Here is a 14,562-nt window from a genome sequence, read left to right as displayed (position 1 = left end):
CTCGCTCAAGCGCACGCTCGCGTCCGGGCTTCAACCTCAAAGAGCACAGGGCAATTAATGGGTTTTTTCCAAACTCGCTTGATTTGCAACCAGAACCGGGCTCGCTGTTTCCTCTGCCCGGTGCCGGCAGCTGGTCGGGGCGAGGACATGCGGCTCCGGTCCCCGTGGGGAGCACCGGGTGTGGGGAGTGGGGTGGCCCTGGACAGGGGATCAGCCGTGTATGGGGAGACCTTCCCGCCCTTGAGCCTTTTCAATCTGAGCCTTCCCGGCCTGAACCTTCCTAGTCTGAGCCTTCCCGGCCTGAGCCTTCCCAGCCTTGAGCCTTTTCAATCTGAGCCTTCCTAGTCTGAGCCTTCCTAGTCTGAGCCTTCCCAGCCTTGAGCCTTTTCAATCTAAGCCTTCCCGGCCTGAGCCTTCCTAGTCTGAGCCTTTCCAGCCTTGAGCCTTTTCAACCTGAGCCTTCCCGGCCTGAGCCTTCCTGGCCTTGAGCCTTCCCGGCCTTGAGCCTTCCCGGCCTGAGCTTTTCCAGACTGAGCCTTCCCAGCCTTGAGCCTTTCTAGTCTGAGCCTTCTCAATCTGAGCCTTCCCAGCCTTGAGCATTCCCAGCCTTGAGCCTTCCCAGCCTTGAGCCTTCCCAGCCTGAGCCCTTCCGGTCCTGAGCCTTTCCAACCTCGAGCCTTCCCAACCTCGAGCCCTTCCAGACTGAGCCTTTCCAGCCTTGAGCCTTCTCAGCCTTTCAGGCCTTGAGCCATTCTGCCCATGCTCCTTCAGGGGAGGGAGAGCTCGGCCCAAAAGCCCCTGTGGGGCCCCTGGGAGCAGCCAGGACCTCGCCCACCAGGACCCCCACCCGCCATAGGGCGACGGAGCCACCAGATCCGGCAGGTCCGACACTCCGGGTCAGCACCCGCTGCCACGCCGTGCCCGAGGCTCAGCCCGGCCGCTCCGTCATTGTTTTGGGACAAAGTCCCTTCACAACCCAGCACCACCCAACTCCCATCTCCTTATCTCGCACCGGCGCACGCCGCCACGGCACCGAAACCCCTTTCTCCCCACCACCCCCTGGCTCAATTAAAGCTCAACCATCCCACAAAACGAGGGCTATCGCACCCAAAAGACAGATGCTCGCCTCGCCCCCCGCTACCAAACGCCGGCTCCGGGTTGAGGATTGATGGAGGGAGCTCGAAGCAGCCGAGCAGCCACCAGCTGCCGCGGGAAGAGCCTTGGCTGCCTTCGCCACCGGCATCCTGCTCCAGCCATTTGTTCAGCTTCTATTTTAGAAGGCGCTGGGGCTCGGGCTCCGCGGCTCCCAGCCTCCCCAGCGCCAAGCCCAGGCGACAGATTTCTGCTTAAGAGGCAGCGCCGGCTCCGCTCCCCATCTTGGCAGCGGCATCCGAGCGGGGCCGGGGATATTTTTGAACGAGAGGTGCTAGTTTTGCCGGCGGCTCGGTGCCGGTGTGTGGGAGGGCCGGCCGTGCCGAGTCAGGGAAGGTTGGGGATGGATCTGTGATTGAGCCCTGTGCCTGAAACATTGAGTCTTCCCAAGTGAGATGTCCAGCGGTGCATGGAGCCCTCTGGGAAAGCATCACCCAAAAGTAGGGGTTGGTGAGCAGCCTGGCTCCCGCTGCCCCCCAACCCCTCCAGCCATCTCAAGAGCCCCACGCCATCCATGCACCGAAAAACCAGACTAAACACGGCCCCGAGTGTGAAGCAAGTGCTGCTTCACCCAACCCTTCCACCCCGATTCCCGCCTATCGAGAGAAATTTGTCACAAGGTTTGTCACAAGACGCCTCTATGGGTTTATCCCCTGGGATAACTGAGGCCGGAGCCACCTCCTCCCCAGCGCCCCGGGAACCAAAGGGATGCCCAGTGCACCAAGCGGACGCTTTGCTTCCCACCAGGTTCTTTCCAGCATGTTCTCAGCGGGTCCGAGCACCACATGCCGGGCTCTGCACTCAATGGCACCAACGCTGCCTAAAGCAACATTCCCTTCGGTGCAACTTTAAAGGGCCAAATCCCTCCTTGCGCTGCCCGGCGAGCCACCGGTTCTTCAGCCGCTCCAACCTGCCACCGCGGAGGTGCCGTGGGTGACACGGGACAGCCGCGGTCCCCAAACCTGCATTCGGAGAAGCTGCGTTGTTCCTCCCGAGGCTGAAAACTCGCTCGCACGCCGGTAGGACGCCTGAATGTACCAGCTCCGTAGGGACATTTAGACAACGCACGACGGCTCAAAGCGCGCCCGTGGTTGCACAAACAGCCCCTCTCTGCCTTTGTACGGCTGCACGACGGGGGAGAAAACAAAACACCCGTTTCCTCGCAACCCTAAGCTTTGTTGTCACCCAGAGATGCCACCGCGGACCGGGAGCAGAATCACAGAATATTAAGGATAGGAAGCGACCTCTTCCGATCATTGGAAGTGGGGCGATCGGAGGCGCCTCCTCCTGGCAGCGGTTTTGGGTTCGTGCCGGACGCTTGCTGGAAGCTTTTTGAAGTTCTGGAAAGAGAAACGATTCCTCCTCCGCCTCCTCTTCCTCCTCGGCCAGAAATAGGTCATTTAATTACCACCTTTCAACCCCAAAACAAGCCTGACTCAAGGCAGGGGTGGCGGCGCTTGGGCCTCGCGCCGGTTCATGCCCGGCGGCGCCAAGTCAGCGCCGCGCGGCTTTGACCTTGAGCACCGGGGCGATGTCGGCGCGGCCGGCGAGGGCTCGGCTCGCCGCTTCTGGATTTCAATTAGCGCCGTGCAATTAAAGCGAGGAGGGTCGGGGAGGCGGGCGCTGCTGGGCCCCTCCGCCGCGCCCGGCCACGCGCCGGCACAACCGACCGCTAATTGCATGTTGTGAAACCATACGTGGCCTGCATACGTGTCCTGCTCGGCGCGGTCCGGTCTGGCTGCTTTGGGATGGGACGGCGCGGTGTGTGGTGACCGGAGCCTGACACATCCCGGCGCTGGCACCGTCCTGCCCTACCGGCTCGTCCTCACCACGGCGCCCGTGCCAGCACCAACTCGAAGCTGTTTGAAGCCACGTTGGGCACCGCGGCAGCGGGGACAGGCCCTGGAGCTGCTCCAGCATCCCAAGCACCTCACTGCGGGGATAGCGACCCCAACACCATCGCGTGCATCCCACCTCACCCATACCTACCCGGCTATTCTATAGGCTCACCTATACCTTGGGACAGAGCGGATGGGGACGTGCGAGCAGCTCCGGCATCCCCAGCCTCGGCACAACCTGCAAAACCAGGCCCAGCTCCCCAAAACCTCTCCCCATGCAGCTCAGCGGCCCCAGTCCCCCCATCTTTTTTGCCACCAATCCAAACAACACACAGCCCACCGCCCCGATAAATGGCTCCCAACTGATTTCTCACTTATTTAACAACTCCTCGCTTCTAAAAATTATTCTTTAAGCGACGCGAGCTCTTGTCCGTTTTTCAAACAGGGGGGAGATACAGCGCGGGGACACCAGGAGTGATGGAATTAAAGAGAAACCACAAGAAAACGAACTGGAGAACCGGAGCGCAAGATGAGAAGCGGCAGAGCCGCTGGCGGGCGGACGCCAGATCCATCTTGAAAGCCAAAGCAAAAACTGCAGCTCAAAGGGAAAAACCCTGAGCTCTGCTCCAACAAAACGATTCCAAAGAAAGGGGAGGTATGTTGGATGGTCGTGTAATAAACACCGTGGCGGGGAGGCGAGGGGTCGGTGCGCCCCGCGGTGCTGTTGGCACGGCCAGGGGACCCATAGGGCTGCAGGTCTCCCCTCTTCCTCCTCCTCCTCTTCCTCCCCGTCCCTGCTGTGACTCACTTGGTTTGCTGCCGTGGCTCAGCAGAGCCGTCCGCACCTTCCCCAGGGCAGCGCTGTCATCGGCGATAGAGCCACCTCTGAACTCCGACGGCTCGGCCTGCAGGAGCTGCCGAAAGAGCCGCAAAACGAGTCCCTGCCCCTCCAAACACACAGGACGCTACGGGGCGACCAGGGGGGATATTCTGCAAGTCGAGTGCGGCGTTTACACAGCAGCCCCCCCCGTGCTGGCTCGGCACGGCCGGCTCCGTGCGCACCCCCGGTTATTAACGGCACCGCGGCAGCTCCACGCGGCATCTCCCGTGGCGCCCGGGAGCGCTGCCGGTGACACGCATCCCTCTCTTATTTTCCCTCCCATTCCCAAACAGGCCACCGCAAAACATCTGCATCCGTATGAGCGAGGGGACGCCGAGCAGCGCTCCGCAGCCCGGCACAGCCCCGGCAATGCCGGCACGACCCCGGCAACGCTCCGGCTAGGGAAGAAAGAGGGAAAAGCCGTTTCGCCCCCCACTCACTGATGCTTTTTTAGGTTTAAATGAATCGCCGGGGTCACGGCGGCAAAGCCGCTGATGGAGCCCTCTCCTCCTGGCGCTTCGGGATGAGCCGGGTGGCACCACCGGGGCCTGCACCGGCACGCGGCAGCACCGCGGCAGCACCGCGGCAGCTGGGTCCCGCCGCCGTACTTTTTGTCCTACACTTTGGGCTTTGTTCTCCTCCTCACAAAGCTGCCGTTGCGCTGCCCCGGCGGCACGGAGGGACCTCGGAGTGGATGCGGTTTATGACCATATTTAGGCTCCTTTACATTGCCAGAGTCGCAGTAAAGGGCCAAGGCATTGAATGAGAATCAGACCCCACTTGTTTCACTTGGCAGCCTGGGAAAAATCCAGCCCGGGTGACTCCGGCGCTGTCCGCGCCTCCACCCTGGCCGCTCGGGGACGGGATAAAATAGCAACGGCCCTTCCCAGCTCCCAAACGGAGCTGAGGGCCCCACACCGGCAAGGAGGGGGGATTAAACACCCCCCATATCCCCAGAGCAACACCGAAGCGCGGGGAAGCAAAGCGACTTGCCCAAGGTCATCCAGTGACAAAGCCGGCACCTCCCAAGGTCCCCCGAGCCCCACGTGGCAGGGACGCGACCCCCCGGTGCCAAAGGGGGGCCGGGGTGGGAGTGGAAGCGCCGGGACACAAGACACGGGAGCGAACGCCCCTTCGCCACGAGCACGTTAAGCCCCTGGTGGTGCGGCGGGGGGGGCGCCGGAGCTTTCCCAGCACGCTGGCGAGCGCCGGCGAAACCCGAGCGGCGGCCCCCGCCGCCCCGGGGACATCGGCCACCTGCTCCGAGCGGCCGCCAGCGCGGATGCCTGAGCCTGGCAAAGCCACGACAACTGCAGAAGGGCAAGATGGGGGGGGGAAGGAGAAGCCACAAGGCCCATCCAGAGGTCTGTGACCTTCAGGAGCCCGCGGGCAGCAATTCGGGGGGCAGCGTGGGCAGCACCCCCTCAGCATCACACCTCGCTAAGCTCCCGAGGGACATGGATAGCACCGGTGCGCCCCGCGCCAGGGCCACCGGCACTAAATCATCCCACGGAAGGGAAGAAAATACCCAGAATAAACCTTACGTACGCCCTAAACCCACAACCCCTCACCTGGATGGGGGGACGTGGCTGCCCCGTTGTCCCTCGTCCCCATCGGCCGTGAGGTTTCGGGGTGGCAGTTGAAGAGCACGCACCCCAGCACCCAAATATCCACATATAGGGCTGCAGGGGAAGAGGTTTGGGGGGCAGGATCGGGCCTTCCCTGGTGGGGCTGGGCAGGCACAGGGGGTTTCACACCTCTCAGCGGTGTCTGAAGGTTTGGGGGGCAGGACGGTGGCCAAAAACACAGGGCAGGTCCCAACAATCCAGGAGAATGGGGAGGGGGGGACACCCCAGCTCGTGGTTGGGGCGCACAGGGCAGAGCTGCGTGTGCATGTGTCGCTGGGTGTGTGCTCCGAAGGTGAAAATAATAGAGGGGATAACCAAAAAATCCAAGCCAACAACAAAGCCAAGGGGGCGAGCTGCCGGGGAGGAGATAAGCTGCTGGCAAACAGGCGGTACAGATGTTAAACAGCACCCAGATGCCAGGACGCCCCGTCCACCGCATCCCCCCCTCCGGCATCTCACGGCCCCGCGTTGTCTGGTATCGCCGAGCCGAGGAAACAACCGACATCGCGGCGGCACCACCGGGGGTTTGCCCCCCAACTACGGCACCTCGCTCCGGCCGCTGTCAAATGGCAGGCGCGGTGCTGTGTCCCCAGCGCCACTGTCACCGGCCCCGAGGAACAAACAATCACAGCTGTCAGCTCCAGAGCCGGCACCCGGCCAAGTCATTGAAGCTCCAGGACTCGATTTACTGCCGGCTCTCCGAAAAGCTGCTCTTGCCAATCAAAGCGCAGCCCCCCACCGGCACCCCCAGCACCCTCAGCATCACGCCAAGCTCCGCTATGGAGGTCACCCCTCCAGCCCCCCCAAAAAGCGGCTGGCCCGGCGAGAAGCCTCAAGGCTGCTTTGGGTGTCACGGGGGGGGGCTCGGGGACTGTCACCACGGGGGTGGTCCAGAGCGGGGTGAGCACCCTCCAGCGCCTGCCCCCCTCTATCACCCATCCCCTCGCACCCTGCACCCGCACCCCACCCGCGCCCCCACGCCGCCCCCTCACCTGCCCCCGCAGCGCCCGGGCCGAGGCGACTCTTCTTCCCTTTCCTCCCTCTCCCTCCTTCACCTCTGCACCATTTTGGTGACGGTTTGTTTTGAAGCGGCGGAGCGGGGCGGGGGGGGTGGGGGGGGGGGAAGGATGTTGCTTCTCCGCCCCCGCCGGCTCCGGCCGCCCATCCCCGCCGCCTCGGGGCGGCACCGCGCAGGGGGGGGCACCGCAGAGACCCCCCTCCTAGAAACACACACAGACGGAGCTCTTCGCCCTCCCAAAGCCAGACAGCACGGCCCGGGGCGGATGGGGAAGGGGGGGGGCGCGTCGTTCTCGGAAGTAACGCCGGAATCGCAAAGACGTTTAAAAAAAACCAATTGCAATAATTTTTAAAAGAAAAGCAAAAAATAAAGGCAGCCCGGTGTTGTAAAGATCAAAGCGCGAGAGAAGGACGGGGACCCACCTCTAGCGGGGTGCGGAGCGGAGCGGAGCCGCCTCCCGGGGCTGCGGCGGAGCCGGCGCGGAGCGACCATCGCCGGGGCCGGCCCAGCAGCGTCAGGACGGCGCGGGGCGGGGAGCGGGCAGCCAATGGCCGCGGCGGCGCGGAGGAAGCGAGCGGGGCCGGGGGCAGGGCCGGGGGGCAGAGCCGGGGCCGGGGGGGCAGAGCGGGCAGGGGCTGGGGGGGCAGAACCGAGGGGGGCAGAGCCGGGGCTGGGGGGGGGCAGAGCGGGCAGGGGCTGGGGGGGCAGAACCGGGGCGGGGGGGCAGAACCGAGGGGGGCAGAGCCGGGGCTGGGGGGGGCAGAGCGGGCAGGGCGGGGCAGAGACGAGAGGGCAGAGCCGGGGCTGGTGGGGGCAGAACCGGGGCTGGGGGGGCAGAGACGAGAGGGCAGAGCCGGGGCTGGTGGGGGCAGAACCGGGGCTGGGGGGGCAGAGACGAGAGGGCAGAGCCGGGGCTGGTGGGGGCAGAACCGGGGCTGGGGGGGCAGAGACGAGAGGGCAGAGCCGGGGCTGGTGGGGGCAGAACCGAGGGGGGCAGAGCCGGGGCGGGGGGGGCAGAGCCGGGGCTTGGGGGGGGCAGAGCGGGCAGAGGCTGGGGGGGCAGAGCCGGGGCGGGGGGGCAGAGACGAGAGGGCAGAGCCGGGGCTCGGGGGGGCAGAACCGAGGGGGGCAGAGCCGGGGCGGAGAGGGGGGGAGCAGAGACGAGGGGGCAGAGTGGGCAGAGGCTGGGGGGGGCAGAGACGAGAGGGCAGAGCCGGGGCTCGGGGGGGCAGAACCGAGGGGGGCAGAGCCGGGGCGGGGGGGGGCAGAACCGAGGAGGGGGGCCGGGGCTGGGGGGGGCAGAGACGAGAGGGCAGAGCCGGGGCTGGGGGGGGGGCAGAGCCGGGGCGGGGGGGCAGAACTGGGGGGCAGAGCCGAGTGAAGCAGAACCAGGGCAGCAGAACTGGGGGTCAGAGCCGGGGCTGGGGGGGCAGAGACGAGTGGGCAGAGCCGGGGTTGTGGGGGCACAGACGAGGGGGACTGAGCCGGGGCCGGGGGGAGCAGATCCGGGGCTTGGGGGGAGAACGGGAGGGCAGAGCCGAGGGGGCAGAGCCGGGGCTGGGGCGGCAAAGACGAGGGGGACTGAGCTGGAGCCGAGGGGAGGAAGAGCCGTGAAGCCGGGGGAAGGAAGAGCCGGGCCGGGGGCAGAATGGGAGGAAGGAGGCGCTGGGTCGGGGGGGCAGAGCCAGGGAAGGAGACCTTGGTCAGGGAGGGGGGCAGAACCGAGATCCCCTGCACCCCCATGCACAAGGGCCCACTCGTGTCAGTGCCTCCCCAAGGCAGCAGCCCTGAACAACCGCCCTGGGTGATGGAGACGGGGGATCTTGCCCAGAGCTCCCTTGGGGGGAACGAGGCGCAGGGAAGTGGGGTTGGTGGGGTTCGAGTGTCACAGCCCTGAACCCCATGACTGGTCTTGGTGCGTGTCCCTAAAAGCCACACTGGGGCACATCAATCACCCCCGTACCCCAGTGAAAGGGCCAGTTCTGCAGCACAGGTGTTGGATCTGGTGCTCAGAGCTGGCAAATGGTCCTGGTTCAGTGTCCGGTGCCAGCACAGACCCCTCATGGGCACGACGCAGCCCAGCGGGCGCCCATACGGCGAGGCCAATACGCCTCCCGCATCCCCGACACACCAGGACATGGCGGTGAAGCCGGTGCCGTCGCAGCCCTTCCCCCCAGCACCGAGTCCTCGGGACCGGGAGCACACGGCCAAGCACACGGCACCAGCACCAACCACCCATGGCGAAGGGCTTCACCGGCTGCGGGGCCGCAACACCCGGGCCCAGCTCCAACACAGGGCATCCCATTCCCCTTCTCCCAGCTCCTCCTGTACCTTCAACCCGGCCGAACTGCTCCGGGGTTACCCTCAAGACACCCAGCCTGTTGAACGGCGGCTCCCGCTGCGGCGCTCGCCCTGTGCCAGAGCTGTGGGTTGGGGCAGGACCCTGATTTTTAGGGTGTCTGAGAGCTGGCGCCATCCCTGTCTCACCACCCTGTCCAGTGCCGTGTACCCGCGGCAGCGCTGGAACCGGTGCCGGCAGCCTCGGGGCTGGGGATGCAGATGGGGCCGGTGGCTGGAAGGATGCGGGTCTGCGCCGAGGGGCGCCCCATGAGCTCTCCCGGTGCCGGAGTGGTGCTGTATGGCACAGCGTGGGCTCGCGGGGATGCTTGGGCGGGCTCCCATGTGCCACAGAAAGCAGTAAGAATGAGATTGAAGCTGGCACGGGACCACATCTGGCAGAAAGAAGCTCGAGTCAGGAGTCGGAGCCTCCATGGGAGATGTTCATGGGTCCCCCTGACCGAGAGATGTGCAGCCGGCCTTCCCAGCGAGCTGGCTCCGGTACGGCAGGAGGCTGGTGCTGCGGATGACGGGGGTGCTGAGCGATGCCTGTGTCGTGCCACAAGGCCACTGTCCCAGCATAAGGGGTCTGGAGACCAGGACAAGGACATCTTGGCCCTGCAGGGTCGCATCCAGCTGGAACACTGTGACACAGGCGCTCAGCATCCCCAGAGCACAGAAACAGCCGCAGGGTGGTTGTCGGGGATGGGGGAGAACAGCCAGCCGTTGCATTTTTACCCAAACAACGCCTGTAACCATCAACCGCCACCCATCTTGCAACAGCACACGGTCCCTCCGAGTCCCCTGGACACAACCCCCAAAACCCCCAATTCCTGCCCCAAAGAGCAGGGTGATGGGGAGCCTGGGCTGTGCTCCTGGGGCTCTTCCTCGAGCCCCATCCAGGAGGGCCGGGTGCCGGTTCCCCGATGCCGGTGACTCAGCCAAAAGGGACGTTTTGCAACACGTTGGGCACGTGGCAAATTACCCGAGGTGTGTGGTGAGTCCACGGCTCAGGACGGCTCGTGGCCAAGGGCCAAACGCTGCCGAGAAAGCTGTGGGGTGAGCGGAGCCGCTGCGCTGGAGACGGGGGTCCCGCTCTGGGGACGCTCAGCGCCAGGACGGCGGCACCGTCTCTCCAGGACGGGCTTTCTTGGGGTCTGGAGTGTAGCCCACGCACCTTAATCTGGGCTAAACTAAGCAAAGACACAACTATCTCAGTTTGGGCAAGAGGTGAGCGGTGCCAACCGAGACACCGGCTGAGCCGCGGTGGCACCGGCACCTCCGGTGTCTTCGCCCCTATGGCTCAGTGACACAGTTTCCTGCTGGCTCCTTCCCCCGTCACAATAGTGGACTTTCCTATGTGTTTGGCTTTTTGGGGCTGTTTGTTGTCAGTTAGTTATTTTATGATATTTATTGTTAGAAATAAGAGCTATTTTTAGCGCCCTGTTGGTTTAGATAGAGATGGGATTAGTCATCTCACCGAGAGCTGTTTTCAGTCTCTCCTCAAGGATTCTCTGGGGTTTGTTTTCCAATCAACCGAGATCATGTAGCCAAAGAAATAACAAATAAAAATAGTCATCATCATGCGCAGCAGCCGAGCTCCAGCGCCTCTCCATCAGGGAAGAATCCAACCCGGGATCTTTATGAGACGGAGAGGAGAACATTACTACCAACCTCAAAGTATTTTGGAAAGTCGGTCGGAGCCGTCTCATTTTCCCTTGGGAAGCAAACGCTGAGTAACTCCCTTCCCACACGGGGCCGGTGGCTCCGTACGGCTGCGACGCAGCCTCTCGCCGCTGCAAATCGCTTTCCCTCGCCCTGTGCCAGCGCTCCTGGGTCTTCCAAGCTATGCAACCACCTCCACCCTCGGGATATTAGGGATAATAAAAAAAGACACCTAAAAAACCCAAAGTGGGGAAAACGTTGGCTCCTTTCCCGCCCTAAGGCTGGGAGAGGAGGTGGTTGAGGGTTGGTTTCAAAGCCAAGAGGGCAGCGTCTTGTGCCACGGAGCCTCATCTCGACTGTTGGGCTCTCTCCGCCATCACTGAGCTGAGTGGGAGCCGAACCCCCACGCTTTGGGGGGATCAGTTTGACCCTTTAGCAGAGTCAGATGGGGTGAGGAACCAAAGTTTGCGGCTCAGCTCATCACCCGCGGTGCCACCGCCAGCCCGTCCCCTGGTGCCACCAGCGTCCTCGCGGTGCTGCAGACCCCAAAGCGAGGGAGGGGGGCTGCGCCCTGCACCAGGGGGGTGGGGATGCCCTTGCAGGGGCACAGCCTGGTTTTGGGGAGCAAACGGCAACCGGGGAGCAAAGCCGGAGCTGCGCAGCGAGGTGTACTCATGGGGTCGGTCCAGGGGCTGCAGCCCTGAGCGGAGGGACAGTCCCGGTGACCCCCAGGGTCCCTTCCAGCCCTGTGACCCCCCGGGGCCCCTTCCAGCCCTAGTGACTCCCCAGGGTCCCCTCCAGCCCCGGTGACCCCCCGGGCCCCCTTCCAGCCCCGGTGACTCCCCAGGGTCCCTTCCAGCCCTAGTGACACCCCCAGGCCCCTTCCAGCCCTAGTGACACCCCCAGGGTCCCCTCCAGCCCCGGTGACCCCCCCAGGGCCCCTTCCAGCCCTGGTGACCCCTTGGGACCCTTCCAGCCCCAGTGACCCCCCCAGGGCCCCTTCCAGCCCTGGTGACCCCTTGGGACCCTTCCAGCCCCAGTGACCCCACCCCAGGTCCCTTCCAGCCCTGGTGACCCCCCCCAGGGTCCCTTCCAGTCCCGGTGACTCCCCAGGGCCCCTTCCAGCCCTGGTGACCCCCCCAGGTCCCTTCCAGCCCTAGTGACCCCCCCGGGGCCCCTTCCAGCCCTGGTGACCCCCCAGGGCCCCTTCCAGCCCCAGTGACCCCCCCGGGGCCCTTTCCAACCCCAGTGACCCCCAGGGCCCCTTCCAGCCCTGGTGACCCCCCCAGGTCCCTTCCAGTCCCGGTGACCCCCCCAGGTCCCTTCCAGACCCAGTGACTCCCCAGGGTCCCTTCCAGCCACAGTGACCCCCTGGGGCCCCTTCCAGCCCCGGTGACCCCCCCGGGGCCCTTTCCAACCCCAGTGACCCCCAGGGTCCCTTCCAGCCACAGTGACCCCCTGGGGCCATTCGAGCCCCGGTGACCCCCCCGGGGCCCCTTCCAGCCCCGCTCCCGGTGGCACCCGCAGGGGGACACCCCAGGGCCCGGTGCAGCTCTGAGGCCGCACACCTGCCGCACACCAACCCGCGGCAGGGGGGGGACAAGGGTGGCACACGTGCGGTGACAAGCCGGGGGGGCCACGCGGCCAGGGAGGAAGCGTCGCCTTCACGTGGCCCAGCCCGGCCCCCCCACGCCACCCACCCCGGCACGGATGTGCCGGAGGCGGATTATTTGCCCTCGCAGCTGGCGGAGGCTCCAGCGTTCGCTGGCGGGGGGGACATCGCGTGGAGCGAAGCCACCGCGGCGCTCCCGGGGGACCTCGCACAGCTGGGCGCCCCGTCCACGCACCCCCCCGTGGCCCCTGCTCCCTGCAAACGGGTCCGGCCCTCCCTGCCCCCCCTTCCTCTCCAAGTCTAAATTCTCCCACAGCGTCCATTGACGTCCTGCCTGCGTCACTGTCTCCAGCACAACCAGACAGCACGTGGGAGAGGCAGGTTTAAAGCGGCAGGGCCCTGCGAGGCCTCCAGCCACCCAGGGAGGGGGGCACGGGAGCCCTACAGGGGGGTTCTGCCCCTCCAGGCCCCCCCCAAATTGCCCCGAGGTCCTGGTGCAGCGCGGTGTCACCCCATGGCGAATGGGGGGACGCAGGGCAGGTTGGGGTGAGATGAGGATCTTCTCTCCCGAGCGTGAAAACATTTGGCTTCCAGGTCCACGCGTGCCCCCTCCCTCCCTCCCCGCCGCGCTCCAAACCCCCCGAAACACGGAGCCAAAGCGCTGGAGGCCGGGGAGGGCGCTGGCGTTAGACACGCAAGCTCACCCACCCCAAAGCCAGATTGCTGGTGTTCTCCCCCGGCTGCCGGGAAAAGCCCCGGTTCCCCGCAAGGCTGTGGGGTGCAGCGAGTTTGGCGAGGGCTCCGGAGCCGAACCTGCAGCCCGCTCCTCATTGCTCCTCCTGGATCTTGTTTTACAGCTGCAAGACATCAACCTGCTCAGGGCTGCAGGGTGGGTTGGGAGAACCCTCACCCCCAACCATCCTCGCTGCGTCCACACTGCAACCCTGGGGGCTGGTTTTGTCCCTTCCCTTCTATTTATTGTGCCAGAGACGCGTGTGGTTGGAGAGCGCCGCTGGTGTTTGCTTTATGATTGTTTCCTTCCCACCCATAACCTTTCGCCTTGAAATGGGATTCGCCCTGATCCTTGACCCACGGCCGCGGAGCCGCCGGGCGCTGCCGGCCCAGCTGCGGCTCCTGGCAGCGCCGGCACCGCCACCGCGGCCTCCCCGGGGACAGGGATTCCTGGCTCTGCCCCTCGTTTGGATGCAAAGCTGAGCGCAAACACGTTGCCCTTGGTGCTTTCGCAGGGCGCAAACTCGCACCCCCAAACATCCGCAGCCCCTGCTCGGTGCCGCCGGCAGCGCCGGACCCGTGAAACGCTCCGCTTTTGGAGGCAGACAGATGGGTGAGTGGGAACCATCGCGGCGAGCCCCCAAACAGGAGCCGCCACGGGAGAGAGGGGAAAACGCTGTTTAAAATAAAGCAAGTTGCAGAACGCAGCCGCCCTCAGCATCCTGCCCAAAGTGCCACCGACCGCCTGCGGCCGAGCGAGGAGATGAGTTGGGGTCGCCCACAAGTGTCCCCAGGGCCAGCACCGGAGCCACTGCTTGTCCTCATCCTCCCCTACACCCCCCTTGGGGCCCCAAGCAAAATGAGGGTGATCCCCACTCCTGAGCTGGGCTACCGGGGCTGGCTTAGACCAGCCTGGAGGTTGCTGGGCCACCGGCCACATCATTGGTAGAATTATCAAATCCTTTTGGTTGGAAAAGACCCTCAAGATTATCAAATCCAACCATTCCTCCACCCCTGGAGCTGCCCCATCTCTCTGAGAACCTCACCTCCATCTGTTCAACCCACCAGGGGTGGTGACTCCACGCTGACATCGAGGGGGATAAGGACCCTGCTGCTGCCCCAAAGCTGTCGGACCATTTGCTGGCACCCCCAGCCCGCTGCTGCTTTCCCCTGCAGGACACACAGTGTGGGCTCCGCACACCACGGCTTGAGCCCCCGGGGGAACCACTGGGGCCAAACCCTGCTGGGAAACACCCCAAAAGCTTCTGCAGGCAGCAAACCCAGGCCTAGCTAAACCCAGGCCTAGCTAAACCCAGGCCTAGCTAAACCCAGGCCTAGCTAAACCCAGGCCTAGCTTAGCTAAACCCAGGCCTAGCTTGGCTTAACCCAGGCCGAGCTTGGCTTAACCCAGGCCGAGCTTGGCTTAACCCAGGCCGAGCTTGGCTTAACCCAGGCCGAGCTTGGCTTAACCCAGGCCGAGCTTGGCTTAACCCAGCCTGAGCTTGGCTTAACCCAAGCTGGCAACAACTTTGCTGGTCCTTGTTGGAGGTTGCCAATGAGGACAGCAGCAGCACCTGGGGCAGAGCGGGCGCAATGGGAGCATCCCCCTGATCTCACAGCTGCGGCTTTTATCAGTGAGGGAGGGTTAAGCCCAGCACGCAGTTTATCAGCTGAGGCTGTGAAAACACCTATCTTGGAAG

At 64.7% G+C, this 14,562-nt stretch overlaps 2 protein-coding genes across 13 annotated transcripts in view; one reads left to right on the top strand and one right to left on the bottom strand.

Annotated features, from left to right (window-relative positions):
- MEF2D (myocyte enhancer factor 2D) overlaps positions 1-7,041 on the bottom strand; it is a 75,703-nt gene extending 68,662 nt beyond the window's left edge. For 9 of the 12 annotated variants that reach the window (XM_082073397.1, XM_082073410.1, XM_082073411.1 and 6 more), the window contains exon 1: positions 6,939-7,023. The gene's annotated coding sequence lies outside the window, so the exon portion shown is untranslated. Of the gene's footprint in view, positions 1-6,490; positions 6,582-6,938 lie in introns of those variants that run through there. The other 3 variants (XM_082073407.1, XM_082073408.1, XM_082073405.1) reach the window with 3 other exon arrangements.
- Positions 1-14,562, top strand: part of CRABP2 (cellular retinoic acid binding protein 2) — a 355,112-nt gene that overhangs the window by 216,405 nt on the left and 124,145 nt on the right. The window lies entirely within an intron of this gene.

The sequence above is a fragment of the Streptopelia decaocto genome (assembly GCF_964273445.1).
Source record: "Streptopelia decaocto genome assembly, chromosome: 26".
NCBI classification, from domain to species: domain Eukaryota; kingdom Metazoa; phylum Chordata; class Aves; order Columbiformes; family Columbidae; genus Streptopelia; species Streptopelia decaocto.
Note: the sequence above shows the minus strand (reverse complement) of the source record. Positions and strands in the feature narration are given on the sequence as shown.